This window comes from Phaenicophaeus curvirostris, chromosome 8, assembly GCF_032191515.1.
Source record: "Phaenicophaeus curvirostris isolate KB17595 chromosome 8, BPBGC_Pcur_1.0, whole genome shotgun sequence".
Lineage (NCBI taxonomy): Eukaryota > Metazoa > Chordata > Aves > Cuculiformes > Cuculidae > Phaenicophaeus > Phaenicophaeus curvirostris.
Genome location: NC_091399.1, coordinates 22,972,527 through 22,979,669, shown reverse-complemented (window position 1 = coordinate 22,979,669; position 7,143 = coordinate 22,972,527). Strand labels below are relative to the sequence as shown.

The following is a 7,143-nucleotide window of genomic DNA, read 5'->3' as shown; positions in this document are numbered from 1 at the left end:
AACTGTAAGGAAAACCAGGTACTTGTTCACCTTTTATCACATGCATTTGCCACGCTGAGGCTGAAATGCACCCTCTGCGTTTAGTGCTGTTGCGAAGTCGTACAAATAATCGCTCGGGAAGAGCTTCCCTCACTTTCAAAAATGAACGCTGTTTGTTAAAAAAAAAAATAAAAATCAAAGGAAATATTACTAATCTGAAATCATCCTGGATAAAATGCTCTGTCTATATTGCATCTAAACGTCTCAATCATATAAATTGTCACTCTTATTAATGAAACAATTTTGTAAAAAGATTGCCCTCTAAATGGGTTTAATGTTTTTACCTATCCAGCTGTCTAGTTATGAGATTTACAGATCCTGGCAGGCAGTGGGACATTAAGCCTTTCCAAACCAAATTCTGTTTGCAACAAGATACTGTCTTTTCAGTCCTACATGATTTATCTTTAAATATTTTAACAGGTTATGCAGTATCTTATGAAATATAAAATGAGAATGTCTTACCAAAATGAAGCCCACGAAATTAAGTCACATCTTCAGAATATTAACCATATTGAGTTTGTCTCCCTTTTTCCCTGTTAGTTAACACGGATAAAATTTGCATCATCTAATTTTAGGGTAAATACTAAAAAAAAATAAAATAAAAATCATATACCGGTATAGTAGGACTCGCTATCAAGTACCGTCAGGCATTTCAAAAGATGATTTTCATTTAAATTTTTTATCAAATTCATTGGCCGGGAGTTCTGTGTTAAATCAGAGGCTTTTTGCAAGGATCTACATTCTGAACAGCTCTATTAAAATAACAAAAATTGAGATTTGAACATTTGCGCATATGTGTGTGTGTATATATACATATATATATAAAAAATTATATTTCTTGAGTGTGAGATTGCGTGTCCCAGGCCCGATTTCACTGCCTGAGCGGATCTGAAGCCCCAGCTGCCCATGGCTGCTGCTCCTTGCAGTACCAGGTGTATTCCGACTGTCAGGCCAGCTAAGCCACGGAAGAGCTTATTGCAATTAAACAGCAATTTGTTTCTATGAAACTGCAATTAAAGTATTACTGATCAGCCATTTTAGATTGGCAGCGCTTTGCCTGCATGTTAAGCAGCGAGGAGCTCCCGATTTGCTTCGGCAGAGCCCGAGCCGGGAGTGCGGCCGCTCACCTTGCCGTGTTGGATGGAGGAATCCCTCGGCTCTCATCGCCCAGAGCCGCGACGAGGCAGGGCTGGTCGCTGGAAGTTGAGCTCGCGACTTACAGCACCCGAAGTTATTAATGTGCCGGGTTCGGAGACGCTTCCTACGGGGGATGATGTTCAGCGCAGGTTGGGTCTGTTGTGAACGGGCTGCGCGTGGAGGGCCACGAGCCAATATCGTAGAGCAGGTCTTGACTCGTAGGAGCGGTGTATACACGGCTACTCTAGCTCCTTAATCACAACTAATAAAAGACCAGGAGAAAGCAATCAATTACCTTATTATAATTCTCTTCTCCCAAGGGACAGGGGACAGGACGAGAGGGAATGGCCTCAAGCTCCACCAGGGGAGGGTCAGGCTGAATATTAGGAAAAAATTTTCCATGGAGAGGGTGATTGGTCCCTGGCAGAGGCTGCCCAGGGAGGGGGTTGAGTCCCCTTCCCTGGAGGGGTTTAAGGGACGGGTGGACGAGGTGCTGAGGGACATGGGTTAGTGATTGATGGGAATGGTTGGACTCAATGATCTGGTAGTTCTCTTCCAACCTGGTGATTCTATGATTCTATAAGTTGGGTTTGGGGGTGGTTGTTGTTTCTTTTTTTAGTAAAAAGCAGAATTTTATGTGACACGGCTATTATTTTCACACTTGTGCAAGAGCGGAGCCAGGTTAAAGCACTCCAGACACTCACCTGTGGGGGGCTGCTCACCTGCGAGGCTCCTGGGACGCTGCGCCCAGCAGACACCCCCCAGCCACCGCCCGCGTCCCCTGCTGCGCTCGCAGCCACGTGGGGTTGACTCGAAATCTGAAATGTAAAGTTTTGGTGCAAATTAAAAACTTGTTTGTAAGGACTCAAAGAGGAATTAACTCGGTAGTGGTAATTATATTTCTTAATGCTCACCATATTTTAACAAAGTCAGAGACACGTTCACTTCAGTTCCTGCGTTTTTGCACGGTGGAGGCTGTAGGCATCCTCGCTCCCTCGCCAGAGGGGCTGACATCACACCTGTGGCACGCAGGAGATAAGCGCGGCTGCGTTTACAAACAGGTTCCTGTTCCTCTGAGATGTTCTCTGGGGGTGAGATGGCTCGGGTCCTGGTCCTGAGGTGAGAGCTGCTGCTCGGCAGGTAACACACCCCCACGCGTTGGCGTACGGACCAGCGCCCGCAGGCCCCTGGCAACGGGCACAGAACAGCCCGCAGAGCAAAGGGCCTGGCTGGCAGTCAGCAAGCCTCCAACCCCCATCATCGACCAGACACCTGAGCCCAAGGCCTGAAACGAGCCCTGATGACTGGAGACAGACACAATTGAGGAGATAGATACATATATATATTTTCCCCCTCCTCTGCAGGTCTTCATTACCAAGTTGGGTTGTGTTGTTGTGTTTCTTTTAACTGTAGTTCTAGCACTGAGGTCACAGCGATGTTTTCGGTGTGCGGGAGGCTGCACGGTTCAAGGGGGAAGCACCAAAGCTCTAGGACGGGAGCTGGGGATGTCGGCCTTAGTCTTGCCTGGTGGCTCATGATCCTTTTCTTTCCCTCTGCTTGCCTCCAGCTTGGCCACTGAAGGGCAAGCAAGGGCCTGGCACCACAAGGGCTGGAGGATTTTTGCTTTTTTAACGAGACCTCTCACTGCTACTGTATTAAAAGTAATAAATTGCAGACTTTTAGTGACTGGAAAAGCACGATCAGGCCACACCACGGTGTGTTCAGCCAGGCGAGACAAGCTGTAGGGGCCAGTGACTTCAACAGGAGCTTTTCCCTGTGACAGGGGAGGGTGTGATGCTGGGGGAAGGACCCATCCTGGAAAGGGCCTGGGCTGCCAAACAGCAGGAGGGCTGGAAATGTTAATCGGTGCTGAGTAACTGTTGAGCTGGAGCTCAAACTCCTCTCGCACCCAGTGGTCAAACACGGCTCTGAGGCCACGTGAACATGGCTCTCTGGTTTTTGTTATCATCTGTTTAAATCCATTCCCTACTGCATGAGATGGTCACCTCAGCTTACAAATGCTGAGCTTGAACATCGACTTCTTTTCAATGATTAAAAATATCTTAAAAAAAAAAAGATATTTTCTCTTTAGGTTTTTTAATTCACTGCTACATATTTAACTTTAAAAAAACCAAACCAACCTACCCCCCAAAAAAAAACTATTGAAACAGTCCTACAAACTGTAGCATTAAGCCCAAAACTGAGCTCAAGCCTTTCTTGCCCCAAGGGAATATTGGTTTTTTTTTTCAGCGAGAGTGTTATGGTGGGGATAAAATGGAGATTTTTGAAGAGTTCTTCCTTCTGGCTGCATCCTGGGCCCAGGAAAGCCCCCCAGGAGCCGTGTGGCCGGGCACAGGGGGGTTGGCAGCAGGAAAGGCCTCGCAGCCAGAGCCGGGGAGCGGCGAGTGCTCCTCTGGTGCTCATCGCAGCCTTTGGTGTTGGCCAAGCCGAAGCTCTCCGTGTGCAGCCAAGTTCCTCTGCCGCTAAACCAGCCACCGCTTCTTTCTTGCATTGCTCGAATAGGCTGTTAATTACATTTTGAGATATCCATATACTTTTCCTCTTAGGGGATCTTACAAGCAGGCTTTTCACTAACAACTTCTGTGGTTCACCGTAACCTCGCCGAATAATCATCGCTTCCATTGAACTTATGCCAGTTGTTTTGTTAAACCAAATTGAAAGAACGGGGCCTCGTTCTTGAAAGGCAAGAGATTGCCCTGTGATTTAGGGAAATCTTGATTGCTTACAGAAGAATAAATGAACGAGGTAGATATTAACTTTACACCTGATTTCAGTTTCTTTGAGCAGTGGAGAAACGTCCAGTAGGAGGAAAAAACAAATCCAGCTAAAACTCATCAGCCAGCCATTAATAGGCTAATTTTATTGTGCTGTAAAATCATCAGCTGCTCAGAGAAAACAATGGGGCAATGAATGCACTATTTGTCTTCTATTCTTTGAAAAAACCCCTTAAGATCAAACAGCTCCTAAAAGATGGAGCTGATACACATCCCACTGACATCTTTTTGGATCTCCTCTGATATTCACTGCACTGATGTATTTGATAGGTAATTATATCAGCCATATCAGGATGCTGATATGAAATAGTGGAAGACTTCAGTGTTTTGCCATAAAGCTTATACCCCTTGTTATTGAACTCTCATCACACTTGGGAGCTGCAGCAATCATTCCAAAGCTGTAGTTGATATTTTTGTGCTTATACCACATTTAAAAATTATTATTCTTGCTTCATCTGTTAGTCTTTTTAGCTGTCTTGAGAAAAAAAAAAACCCATATTGCAAATGAGCTACTATTCTTATTTGTTGTTTTAAGAAGGGTAAGCATTGAAGTATTCAAATGGAACAGATTATACCTTTAATTACATCCAAACAGGATGCTGAGCTGATTTTTCTATTTTCTGTTTAATTGCTATAGTTCAAAAAGATATTGCAAATTTGTAGATGAATTATTTAAGCATAGCCTTCTGGCCTCTGTGTTTACGAGAGAGACCAAAATGGGGCTGGGGGGGGAAGAAAAGGATTTAAAGGGGAAAATTGCCAATTCCTTCTTCAAGGAAGAAGTTTGAATAAAACATCCTAGGGCTGGATAGATGCTTTCTGCTTTCTGGGAGCACCTCGGGACCCCATGGGATTTGTTTGTATCCCACCAACCGCACTGGGCTCCTCACTCCTCTGCCTCGGGTAGCAACGTGCTGATTCTTCTCTAACCTGCTCATCGGTGACCGTGTTGCCTCACAGACGCGGTCCCACCCTCTTCATGGATGTGCTCGATCTCCGTTCTCCTGCACGCAGAATGAGAATAATGAAAGCAAACACAATTCATCGCTTCTTAAACTAAATATATTTCCATTTGGTTTGCATGTTTATGTGTATATATCACTCACCGTGTATATTTAGAATATGTACTACGACATTACAGCCAGCGATAAATCCTGCTCGCTTACTATGTGTGTTATTTGCTGCAACATTAAGCTCAGTACAAATTTTATATGTAACTTGTACCAAAACTAAATATATTGTGGGATTGATGCGCGGCTGTAAACAAGAGCAGAACTTCCTGCCTCGGCACCGTCGAAGGTGGCAGCTTGGGTGGCAATTCTTTTTGTAAACAACTGCAGACTTTCCAAAGAATAAGCCAGTTAATTACATTTTTAATTATGTTTTTAGAAAATAGGATTCTTGGGTGGAAAAAACCCTGAAACACCAACAGAAGAAGTGAACCTAAAGCCTGTCCTGTAGGAAGAATCGCTGTGGGGGGAACTGGATTGTGCTGTGCTCGTCTTTTACCTCCCCCACTTTCTTTTTTCCCTTCTAGTGAACTTGCCTGTGTAGAGTATTTTTTATCGCTTTACTGTGAATTCAAAGAGAGATGACACTGGCACAATCTATTTAATTTTTTGCGTGGATTATCTTATTTCATTATTTTCAATGGTGCTAAGTATGTGCTACCCACTTAGAGCGCCGATGCAGAGCTCAAGATGCCCTCTTAAATACGCAGAGCTTATGCGAGGCCGTGACACGAGGAGGTTTTAAATGCTGGCAGCGCTGGCAGCTTGGAGGAGCCGATATGATACGGCCTGGCCGACACGTCACAGGTAACGTGGCGAGATCCAGGGAGAAGCAGAACTAGCTGGAGTAAGAGTAGCCCACAACTTTTATTGATGAAGTTCAGGGGAAAGAGGCACCGGGGGCAGCTGTATTAATCCCGTAATAACTTGAAATATAATCAGTACGTTGCCGCAGGGATGACTCGGAAGGGAGGGAGGTGGAGGTGTCAGGGTTTAAGTTCACAGGCTTTCCCAGTTCATTAAAAAGGGAATCAATCAGGGGAACAGGCTGGCTTTTCAAAGGCCTGGCAGCCGGAGCGGCCCTCGGACGTCGGGAGGCAGGCAGATGGTGTCCCATCCTCGTGCAGAGGTTGCTGCAGCTCAGCAGCCACGGCTGGGTCTTACCCTGCCTGAGCTAGTAAAATGTGTTATAATGTGCTAGAGGAGATTCTGGCTGCACTTTGAGAACTTAAAAGCTCGGCAGTGTTGGTGCTGTGGGCCATATAAAGGTGACGCTGATAGATGTTTAGAAAGGGGAAAAAAAGTTCTGTTTTATAATGTCTAGAGTGGTGGTTTAACCAGCAGGCAAATGGGCAGAAGGAGCCTGCCTACAGGACCCCTCTTTGTAGGCAGCTGGTACAGTAATTAGCTCATTACTATTAATTTTTTGCCATCCCCGAACTGATCAGTGACGTATTCAAAGAAAAAACCAAACAGACAGAATTCATAAATCTAGATCTGGCATTTCCTACATCCTCTTGATGAAGCTGGTGAGCGTACACAGAGCAGGGAACATCCTTGGAGAGGGAGCTCACTCACCCCCACAGGCGCTCGGAGGTTTAGGACAGAATGCCCTCTATTTAAATAGGCCTCACGACTTTTTAATTACTGCGCAGTACAATAGGGCTCAGTGAGAACACACGGCTGGCCAAACTGGTGTGTGGTTATTGCTCACCAGAGGTACGGGAGCGCGTTTACCCCCTGGTCTGTAGCTCATGTGAGACTGAGTACCCACCACAGACACCGGCAGCAACACTGACGGGAGACGAACCTCAACCCTGCGTCGAGACGATGGTCTGAGAAGAGCCAGGTCACTGGGATGATGGATACAGGCTGGAAAGCATCTGTCAGGAGGCAGCGATGTCAGCGGGACCCTGTAGCTGTTGGGGGGGAAGCTTGCCCTTCGTGGCCATCTTCTCTGGAAACCAAATCTTCACCAGCTTCCAACCACTTCTCCCCCTGCCCCTTGCACGGATCCTACCACGCTCACTGCACGACGGCAACTACCTTCAGGTTAATTCATGGTTCCACTGACTGACAGAGGAGCTGTGGAGAAGGGGAGAGGCACTGTCAGCATTAGGGTTAGGCCAGGTGGGCTCCTTTTTGGCCATGTTTGCTTTGAA

General features: G+C 46.0%; 1 long non-coding RNA gene across 1 annotated transcript in view; it reads right to left on the bottom strand.

The window, feature by feature from the left end:
• Nucleotides 1-3,309: 3,309 nt before the first annotated feature.
• Nucleotides 3,310-7,143, bottom strand: part of LOC138723611 (uncharacterized) — a 4,646-nt gene continuing 812 nt past the window's right edge. The window contains exons 2-3 of the long non-coding RNA XR_011337900.1: nucleotides 6,792-7,066; nucleotides 3,310-4,975 (exon numbers count right to left, since the gene is read on the bottom strand). This is a non-coding gene — a long non-coding RNA (uncharacterized lncRNA). The remainder of the gene's footprint in view (nucleotides 4,976-6,791; nucleotides 7,067-7,143) is intronic.